At 44.3% G+C, this 11,104-nt stretch overlaps 1 pseudogene across 1 annotated transcript; it reads right to left on the bottom strand.

The window, feature by feature from the left end:
- Positions 1-10,582: 10,582 nt before the first annotated feature.
- On the bottom strand, positions 10,583-11,096 carry LOC311605840 (synaptonemal complex central element protein 2-like; annotated as a pseudogene). The gene has a single exon. The product of its transcript is annotated as a synaptonemal complex central element protein 2-like (transcript).
- Positions 11,097-11,104: the final 8 nt, after the last annotated feature.

Below are 11,104 nucleotides of genomic sequence, written 5' to 3' on the forward strand. Positions count from 1 at the left end.
GTACTAGGATGTTTATCAGATAGCAAAGACCATGCCTCCACAAGAGGCAGTTCCTCTTCTAGAGGACAAACATCACCTGTTCTGTTTGTCCAGCAGAAGTCTGTTTCCAGCAGAAAAATACCACAAACCTTCACACAAGTCTGTTTCACATCCCACACTTGGTATCAAAACAAAAACATATTTACATCCACTACATAGAGAATTTTGGGTCAGCCTAAGTTACCTAAGACTGCCTCAAAAGAGGAAGAAAGGAAGAAGGAAGGAAGGCAAAAGGGAAGAAAAGAGAGAAAGAAAGAAAGAAAGAAAGAAAGAAAGAAAGAAAGAAAGAAAGAAAGAAAGAAAGGGGAAAAAAGAAAAGAAATTAAAGAGATCACACACAAATACTAAACTGAGTTAGTTGAGTTGAACAGCCAAGTGAGACTCTCATCCAATACTCAAAACTTGAACTAAACAAACTTTCACTTATAATGTAGCCTGCCTGAGGCACTTTATTATAGTAATGAATGAAAAGTTGGCTAACAGATGTGACTCGTTGCAGACCAGTACACAGAAGATAATAACTATTCAGTAGATGTTCATGGCTTAAAGGTGAAGTGTTTATCATCAGTTATCTCACCCAGTGACTCTCGCTCAATGGTTTTAACTATGTACTGTAAATTGTGTATGGTGTTGCCTGTCTGTAATCCCAGTTCTCCAGAGACATGGGCAGAGGGTCATGAACTCAAGGTCATTCTCAGCTGTGCAGTGAGTTAGAGGATAGCCTGGGCTACATGAGATCCTGTCTGCAAAGAAAGAGGGACGTATCATTTATTGTTTAACTAACTCTGAAACTCAACTAAGCTTTTAATGTGGAATATCTCAGTGTATGGCAGACACTAAGCAGTCCTGTTTGCTCTTTCCTAGTGGAGTGTAAAATAATGACATGAGCCGAAGGGAAGGTTATGTGGGGAACACAAAAGGCTGAGGTCCTGAGTTCAGATGCTTAGAGTCCATGGAAAGCCACATGTGGCAGGGAACACATCTGTAATCCCAGAACCCCTATGATGACATGAGAGCTTGAGAGAGGTGAATCCCAGACACTCATGGGCCAGCTAGCCTGGGGTATGCAGCAGCAAACCATCAAAAGCTCCACCCCAAACTGGGTGTAAGGCAAGAACTGATTCCCCAAGCATTCCTCTGACCTTCGTGTGTGTGCACTATGGTATGTGTGCACAAGTGCACACACAAACACACATACATATGATTCTGAAACTCTGGGCTCTTTGGAAACTTTATATAATGCATGAACCAAAGCAAGCAAGCAGGGATGTTTCTAGTGTGTAGTAAGTAGAAAAAACTCACCCATCAATGTCTTCTTGGTGACTCCAGTTTACCCCAACACACCCCAGCCCTTCGGATGCACTTGAGGAAGCCAGCACTGCAATGCATAAACTATCTTACAGCCACAGGTGGTAGGTGAGCAGGTGACTAGTGAGGTCTCCGTGCTCAACCCTGGTTTGTTCCACTGGGGTCAATTACACAGCTGGTAACAAGCATGTGTTTGCACCTGTTCAAGCCTCCAAACGTGCTGATCCCATATTAATTAAACTACTCCTTAAAAGCAGGTTAAAAATGAATTAGACCCTGCCATCCTGTGCCGGTCCCAGCCTTCCCTTGGTGGCTGTTCATCTATAAGAGATCATCTATGGAAGGTATGGAGCAGTATTTCTTGGTGATTAGGGAGGGGCGAATCATGCTCCATCAATTAGCGCTGCCTCCACTTGGTGAAAACAGTTGTTAGTACACAGCACACATGTTAGTGATTAATTAATAAGTGCTGATGAGCTAACCCCCCTCATTTCCTGTGTTAAACACACAGCCACCCCCCAGCACAAGGCCCACTGAGTGCAATAGGAATATTGACAGTGTAATATGAAAGGCAGTTGCGGTGACAGCCTCCATCTTTCCTAATGGGTTAAGGGACAGCAATCCACCGCTAACTGTACTGTTTTCCAAACGTAACACACTCAAGTGACCTAAGTTGTCAGGGAGCTCTGGCGTTTCATCCTTGAAATCTTTGAAAAGAGGAGAAAACCAGCACTGTGGCACATGATTGTGGGAGTCCGTCTGGGTAGGATGGGTAGAAAATTTGGCGCCATATACCTGTAGGACTCACTGAGTTCTTACAGAACACATGATATGAATATTTGAGTTACACACTTAAATACCACTGTGGCTTTGCTTCAATGTCACTTGTATTAGTCATTATTGCTTCCAAAGTGCAGTTGTGACATGTGCTTTGAGGTGCTTACCTCCACACCGAATCACGGTCAGAAACAGGCAGTTTGATTAGTTGAAACCTACACCCAATGAAGCTCCGGCCTCCCATTTCCCCTGAGCAAATCCAAACTTTCAGGAGCCACACCCAAACAAATTCCCAAATCTAAACCTGGGGCCACTCTCATTATCAAGTCTCTAGCCATGTGAACAACTCAGGCAGGTAACACAGCCCACACCAACAATTTAGACTGGAAGAAAAATAAAGCTTTACAATTAACTAATAACACAACTTAGAGAGTGTGGTGGTTAGTTTTAACTGTCAGCTTAACACAGTCTAGAATCACCCAAGAAGAGAGTCTCATGTAAGGTATCACCTAGATCAGGTGGGGGCTTGTCTGTGGGGGATTGTCTTCATTACTAATGTTGACTGATGTGGGGAAGATACAGCCCACTGCTGGTGGCACCATTCCCTAGGCAGTGTGACCAATGGGAAGCTTCTCACTAGGTGTCAGCTAATCTCAAGGACGGAGAACAGGAAACTAAGCCAGTGTCATAGTTTCCCAGATGGTTGATGACCATGGACTAGGACCAATGGAGTAAACTACTAGCCAGGGTCTCTGCCATACTTCTGCCTGAGTGTTCCTGGGTGTTCTGAGCACCACTGGAAGCCACTCGAAGAATCAGAGGGAGGAAACATTCAGACACACAAAAAAAGGATGAAGTTCTGTCTTGGCAGGAGCGTGGCTAGAACTGTAGGATGTTAGGTTAGATGAAGTAGTCATAGCTCAGAAACACAAACATCTGGGGTCTCCCTCATGTGCAAATGCTGAAACTCCATTTCAAGAGAGCAGAGGGCAGAACAGTGGTCACTGGAGCCTGGGAAGGGTGCAGGGTGGGGGAGGGGGGAGGGGCTGTTGAGTGGCAGCTGTAGTGAAGTAGGATGTGAGCAACCAGCCCTGTCTCATAGCACAGTGAGATGACAATGAGTGACAAGCAATAAAATGTTTAAGCATTGCTAATATGAAGAAGATACTCCTACCCCAGGAGAAATTATGCATGCTTGAACACTACGTAGGACAAATATCTTGATGTCATCACTACACAATGCCTACAAATATTTAAATGTCACACTATACCACATAAATACATACATTGCTGTTTTCCTTAGGAATTTAATTTTTCAGTGCAAGAGGTTCACTAGCCACCTTCCATATCTGAGCAAAGAAGGCAAAGATGGTGGCTAAGTGAAAAGGAATCAGTGATTGCCATAAAGAATCCCATTACTTTGTACACAAAACCTAAAAACTCAGTCTTTTAAAAGGTGGCACTGGGACCCTTTGGGAAGCTCAGGCAAAATCGGCAGCAGATTGACCTTGTGAAAAAGTCATGCTGGACACAGTGAGGAGGAAAAGAAGAGGAAGTAGAAGAGAGGAAAATTTACCAATGGCAGCCAGCTAGCAGCATCCATGGACAAAGCGCCTTTAGTGGATGAGCTTTCTCTCTGCCTGGTGGAGGAGGTGGGGGCTCTGAGGGAGGCAATGAAATAAATGTTCCCATGTTTCCAGAAATCATTGTTTAGAAAACAACGCCGCCGGCTTGTAGCCATACTCCAACACTGGGAGGTACCAACTCCAATACCTGGGTCTGCTCCAGTACTCCGTTAAGAGTGCCTGAGTTTGTTGCTGAAGAAAAGCCAAATTTTAGGCTGGTGTCAGCATTCCTGAGACCAGAAAACTCTTTCTTCCAGAAAAAGAGATAAAGAGAAGGCAGGAAGGCAGGACAGATAGCAAAAAAAAAAACTCGACGGCATCTTATTGAAAAAATATTGGTTTTCCTTACCCACTTCCCAAGATTTCTAAAACTATGGATTTATTTGTTTATGTGTGGGGGCCTATACATGCTGACGCAGGCATATGGAGATCAGAGGACAGTACACACTACGTCTGGAGATCAGACTCAAGCTGTAACAGGCCCCAGATCTTCATAGGCACCCCCAAACCTTAGCACAACCGACACCATGATGGAAGTACCATTCAGGTCTCAGAAGCCAGAACATAGACTGCAACACATGCAAAAAAAAAAGGAACACAGACCCAATCCATCAAAGTCCACAGTTCTTCGAAAGTCCCTAAATATCCCCAACCCTGCTTTGGCTTCTGCAGTTCTGCTTCTGGCTAACTGTTCTTGCTAACTGAGGTGTGTCAACCTAGGATGTTGTTTTGGTGCTTTAAATCCCACCTTGAAAAAGGCCCAGGCTGTACTGGGGTCAAAAATCACCCAGTGTAGTCACCAGCTGGCTAATAGACTTTCTATAGACTTGAACCTGTGTGGGCGTAGTCTTCTCTGGTGGATACCTCACAAGAAAGGTCTGGCAAGTGCCTTTGCCTGCTGAGCCATCTCACTGGGCTCTGCCTACTTTCTACTGAACTGCCCTAATGGAATTGTTGTGAGTAGAACTACACAGAGGATAATACTATGAACAATCAACAGACTCTAAGAAATGCTGAAACCAAAATGTAGAGCTCGTTGCTAAGATGACAAAGGGTTCTCCATCATATCCTCCAAAAATGTTCACATAGTGAGGGTGTGGTTTGCACTCCTGGGGGTTGACTAGCTTGTAGAACTCCATACATCAGTAGATTAGCCTATTGATGAGCCTCAACTGGGTGAGCTGGTTTTAGGAGGTGAGTCCTGATTGGAGGAAGCACTCACTGGGGCCATGCCTTTCAGGATTATATCTTGTCCCTGAACACAGCACCACCACTCTCTCTTCTTACCTCTCTCTCTCTCTCTCTCTCTCTCTCTCTCTCTCTCTCTCTCTCTCTCTCTCTCTCTCTCTCCTCTTTCCCTTTCCTGCTCCTTCCTGAGCACACACAGCCATCTTATTCCACTTCACTTCATCCCAAGGCAATGGAACCAAGCAACTGTGATCCCAAACCTCTGCCACCATGAGCCAAAACGAAGGACTCCTTCCTTTAAGTCATTTTCTGAGTCTTTTTGTTACACTGAGACAAAGAAATTAACACACGGTCTTATCTAACTAAAAAGTCACAGAAACATATCCTGCCCTTAAATGAGATGAGAGTGGGGAGTGTGTGTGTGTGTGTGTGTGTGTGTGTGTGTGTGTGTGTGTGTGTGTGTATGTGTGTATGTATGTGTGTGTGTGTGTGTGTGTGTGTGTGTGTGTGTGTGTGTGTGTGTGTGTGTGTGTTTTCAACCTCTACATCCAGTAATGTCGACACACCTTACATTAAAAAAACTCTTGGTCCCAACACCATGACTGTGGGACTAAAGCCAAACTGAGTGACGGCAACTCCACACCTAGAAGTAACTGATATTATTCAGTTTTAATTTTTGCTGCTGCTTCTTCTTCTTCTTCTTCTTCTTCCTTCTTCTTCTTCTTCTTCTTCTTCTTTTTCTTCATTTTCTACAGTGATCATAACAATTCATTGTTCTGGAAAAAATTGTGGTAAAATGAATACTTTGAAAGGTCTTGAAAATATAAGCAATCTTAAGTGTCTTAAGTGTTGCATGCCGAACAAGAGTTGAATACAGAGAGGGCATCTGTGCCCAGATATTGGAATGGGTGTGTGCAAAGGTGTCAGGCAAACTTTGTTAGCAAGAGAAAAGGGCAAATGAAGGAGAAACAAGACATTCCTATTCCGAAATAATGGTCTCAACTCAGCTGGCATTTGTCTACAGCATACACCACAAGTCTGTAGCAGAGAGAACCCAAGCAACTGTTTGCAGTTTACCTCTTCAAACCCCAGTGTGCAAGAGGGAGCACAGAATCTGCTATGGTTTTTGTTAGTTCCACACTAAGGAGATATCACTGAGGAATAGAAAGGACAGTCTGATCCTGACAGCAGTGACAGACAGACTCTTGATGCCAATACACTGGTGTGGCACCTCCACGATGCTGGAAAACCTTGTTGAACTCTCAGGACAGCGTTGCTCTTCGGAGACACTGTTATCTTGCCTTGTAGGGTTTCACCAAGGAGCATTGCCTGCAGACAACAGCACAAGCTACAAACCTAATGACTTGTAAGTCACTCACCTTTGCAGTAAGCTCTGCTTCTAAGAGATGCCACAGACCTGCCACAGAGAAGGTACTGCACAGACGAAGAGTGAATGATTGACAGCTCTCACACACATATAAACACAGGTCCTGCAGCAGCAGAGGTGTGGTGAGCCCTTCACAGACCTCCTCCAGCTCAATGCAAGGTTCCCCTCATTCATACCTGAGTATTGTATTCTGTATTTCTATATACTATCATCTGGCAGCCATGGGGCCCTATGACTCCAGTGACACAGAAAGGCGTGAAATACAAAGGCTGGAAATACAAAATTATTTTCCAAAGAAACACCCCATGTTCAAAGTTAGCCTCACCTGTCAACAAATCACTTTTTTTATCGTGTGTGTGTGTGTGTGCGCACATTCGCACAGTGGAACTAGGTGTGGAAGTCAAAGGACAACTTGTCAGAGTCAAGTCTTTCCTTCCCTCTCATGACTCCTGAGTGTCAGGCGTGATGGCGCCTTTACCCATCATACCCCACTTACCAGCCTCTCACTGTGTGTTTCTTCAACTCATTGTCCCACCACTTCTAAAATTCAAGGTGCAACATGAACGCTTCAAAGTATTGGCCATCAGGGGATCATGTGTCCTCAGAACTCACTTGCATTCCTTACCACCCAAAACTACATACATATTAGTAAAACTCACAAACCTAGATAGAAATAAGAACTTTTATTGATATAAATTCCATTAATGCATAATAGCTGGTATTTTATTTTTTTAATATATATATATAAATTAAAGTATAGTCCCTTTTTAATGACTGAAATTTTTTACAGATTGGTTTTTATTTTATGGAATGATTTTCTTGCATATATATCTGTGCACCACAAGCGTACAGCACTCAAGAAGACCAAAAGAAATAGCAGATTCCCCCTGGAACTGAAGTTATAGATAGTCGTGAGCTTCCATATGAGTACTCAGACCAAACTAGGACTTCTGGGAAAGCAGCGAATATTCTTAAACACTGAACTATCACTCTAGCTCTTGACTAATAATCTTTATATATTTTAAAGCATGTCTCTCGCCTTCCCACCCCACCCCAACCCCCACCAACCCCACTCCTTCTCCTAACCACCCAACTTTGTGCCTTACTTTATCTTGCAAGATCTATTTGTGCTTTTAAAAAAAAATGACTGACAAAGAAATGCTCAACCTCCTTAGTCATCAGGGAAATGCAAATCAAAACAACTCTGAGATTCCATCTTACACCCATCAGAATGGCTAAGATCAAAAATTCAAGCGACACCACATGCTAGCAAGGATGTGGGAAGAGAGGAACACCCCCTCACTGCTGGTGGGAATGCAAACTAGTATAGCCACTTTGGAAATCTATCTGGTGCTATCTCAGAAAAATGGGACTAGGGCTTCCTCAAGACCCAGCTATTCCACTCCTTGGAATATACGCAGAAGATGCTCCAGCACACAACAAGAAAATTTGCTCAACCATGTTCATAGCAGCCTTATTCATAATAGCCAGAACATGGAAACAGCCTAAGTGTCCCTCAGTAGAAGAATGGATAAAGAAACTGTGGTATATATACACTATGGAATACTACTCAGCCATTAAAAACAAGGAATTCCCGAAATTTGTGGATAAATGGATTGAGCTAGAAATGATCATAATGAGTGAGTTAACCCAGAAGCAGAAAGACTCAAATGGTACATACTCACTTATATCTGCATATTAGCCCAAGGGGCATGTCCCACGAAAGACTTCACTTACCAAGAAACTGGGACAGAGGGGAGGACATCCTATTGGGAATCTAGATGAGAGAAGCATGGGAGAATAGCAAAGTAGAAGGATCCAGAGGGTCCTAGAAACCTACAAGAAGAACATTATGAAAGGCAGATTTGGGCCCAGGGGTCCCACTCAATCTAAGGCACCAGCCAAGGACAATACAGGCGGTAAACTTTAAACCCTTACCCAAATTTAGCCAATGCTCAGAACATTCTCCACAGTTGAGTGGAGAGTGGGATATGACTTTCTCACATACTCTGGTGCCTCACATTTGACCATGTCCCCTGGAGGGGGAGACGTGGTGGCACTCAGAGGAAGGACAGCAGGTGGCCAACAAGAGACTTGATACCCTATGAGCATATTCAGGGGGAGGTAATACCCCTCAGAAACAGTCATAGGGGAGGGGAATAAGGGGAAAATGGGGGGGAGGGAAGAATGGGAAGATACAAGGGATGGGATAACCATTGAGATGTAACAAGAATAAACTAATTAAAAAAATAAGTTAAAAAATAAATAAATAAATAAATAAAAAGAGAAAAAATGACGGACATTTAAGGGGGGAGGGAGGGAGGGTCCTGCTATTTAAGGTCACAGTCCACCATGTCCAGATGGCTCTCCAAACTACACACAAAATGGAGGACTCTCTCCCCCGAGCAGGGCCTCCTAGACTCTGCCTGACCTTATATGGAGAGCCTCTCTAGGCACAGAAGCCTGACCATATCTGGAGTATGACCTTGGACACAGTCCCCAGCAAACACTCCCCCCCCCACCCCTGCTACCCATAGGATAACTAGGTACGGTGCTCCCGTCCATATGAGAGGATTGTGCTGCCCAATGCAAATAAAGCACTCTGGGAGCACCTGTTAGGTGATGCCTGACCACTGTCCCCATCTTATATATTCATTTCCCTTGAATAAAGTTGAGCTGTCTCACTGAGGCTGTTCCTGGAACTCAGCCCAACATACTCATAGGCTTTCCAAGCCCTGCTCACCACTTCTGTGACCCTAGGCTGGTGGCCAATAACCCCTTGAGGAAGGTGAAATCTGAGAGCGTGGGGGAGGGGGGCATTTTTTGAGATGAGGTCTCATGTAGCCCAGGCCAGACTGGCCTTTAAGTAACCATGAAGCTGAAGATAACTTGACCCTCCTGTTCCTCCTTCATCCCCCGCCCACGTGCTGGGGTTACAGCTGTGTGTCACCACACTCTGCTACAATAAAAGCATAACTCTAAGACCACGTCTAGACTTTCTTCTTCCTCCTTCTCCTTGAAATACAGTCAAGTTACTCCTTTTTGCATTTTTTAAGGATATTACTAGAAGATGTTTGTGGAGAGAAAACTCTTGAGTTTCTGATGGGATGTGACCGTGACCTCTGGCTCCTTGTGGCAGTGCAGTTCTGCTTGTCTGGGGAGGTATTGCTTGGTTATTGGAATGGCTGACATTGCAGAGCTCTGAATAATTATAACTGCAAAAACTGTCATTCACTTAACTACATCAGCTGGCTCATCATACTCTGCTTAGTGCACTTATTTCCATTCCCACTCGTTCCATATTGTCTTATTATCCAGAGAAATTGTCATCATATGTGGCAGTCAAAGGCAACTGTGACATGGCTAGCCCATGTGCTTACCTAAACAAGTATCAGGGAAAAAAAAAGTGTGGTTGGGGGAGGGGGGAGAAACAGTAGACTTGTCTTTCTTTAAATTATCTCTATGGACTAAAGATAGCACTGACTCCTCTTCCAGAGGACCAGGTCTAATTCCAGCACCCACATGGTAGCTCACAATCATCTGCAGCTTTAGTTTCAGGAGAGCTGACATCCTCTTCTGATATCCACAGGCACCAGGCATACACACATACACACACACACACACACACACATACACACACACACACATACACATACACACACACACACATACACACACACACACACACACACACACACATACACACACACACACATACACACACACACATACACACACACACACACATACACACACACACACACACACACACACACACACACACGGTGCACATACATAAATCCATGCAAAAATCTGTATACATAAAATAGATAATGTTCTAAAATATTATCTCCAAAGAAGTCAGCTCATGCCAACTGCTTCAGATCCACCAAGGTTGGAGCAAGATGGATAAGCATGCTTGCTCACAATTTAACAACCTGAGTTCCATCCCTCAACCATGTGGTAGAAGGAGAGAACTGTGTAGGCTTTGATCTTCTCTTTTCTTTTCTTTTTCAGAAATCAAAACTTTTAATCAACCGTAGGGGTGGGCTGGGTGAATTAGCTAAGGCTAGGCCTAAGGCAGGGGCTAGCCTTGTCAAACTTTGGTAGTTAGCACAAAGATCACTGTGGCTTTGTGTTGACTTACATAACTGTAAAAACAAAAACAAACAAACAAAACAATCTCAGCATGGCTCAAACAGTAGGCTCTGTGCCTTCTCTTGGTGACTGCCATTAAGACGGGGCCTCTTAGCAGAAGTCAGCATTCACCATCTTTGTAATTATGCTTCTGAAATGGAAACCTCAGATTGCATAGATCCTTGTATACAGTTTCCATAGCACGGCAGACTTGTTGGAGCTCCATTTTCAGACAGCTGATCTTTGCCATCTTCTGGGTGAATTCTTGGGGTTTTTCCTGATTGCTCTTCCTGTGGTGGCTGTAACACCTGGCACATCCTGGTGTCCTCTAACTTCTCTGTCATATTCGAGACCTTCGTCTGGAGGATGTCCCTGATGTTGGTCATGAGTGCATGGCCCTTCTGTCTGCTCTCACTGATGTTTTCAGTCAGCTCCTGGGCTCTCTTCTTCAGGGTTTCAACACTAGAGCGCAGAGAGGAGAAGGTACCTGGCAGCTGGTAGTTGGGCATTGGCTATCGCTGTACCAGCCTCCACCTCATGGGCTCACTCTGCGGATGTTCCCTGCTCTCCGCAATCTGCTGGGGCTCCTGGTTCTTTAACTGCACGGGAGGCACGTACACTCCCAGGCACTCCATTTCTTCTT

Source organism: Acomys minous (genome assembly GCF_964271855.1).
Source record: "Acomys minous genome assembly, chromosome: 9".
Taxonomy (NCBI): domain Eukaryota; kingdom Metazoa; phylum Chordata; class Mammalia; order Rodentia; family Muridae; genus Acomys; species Acomys minous.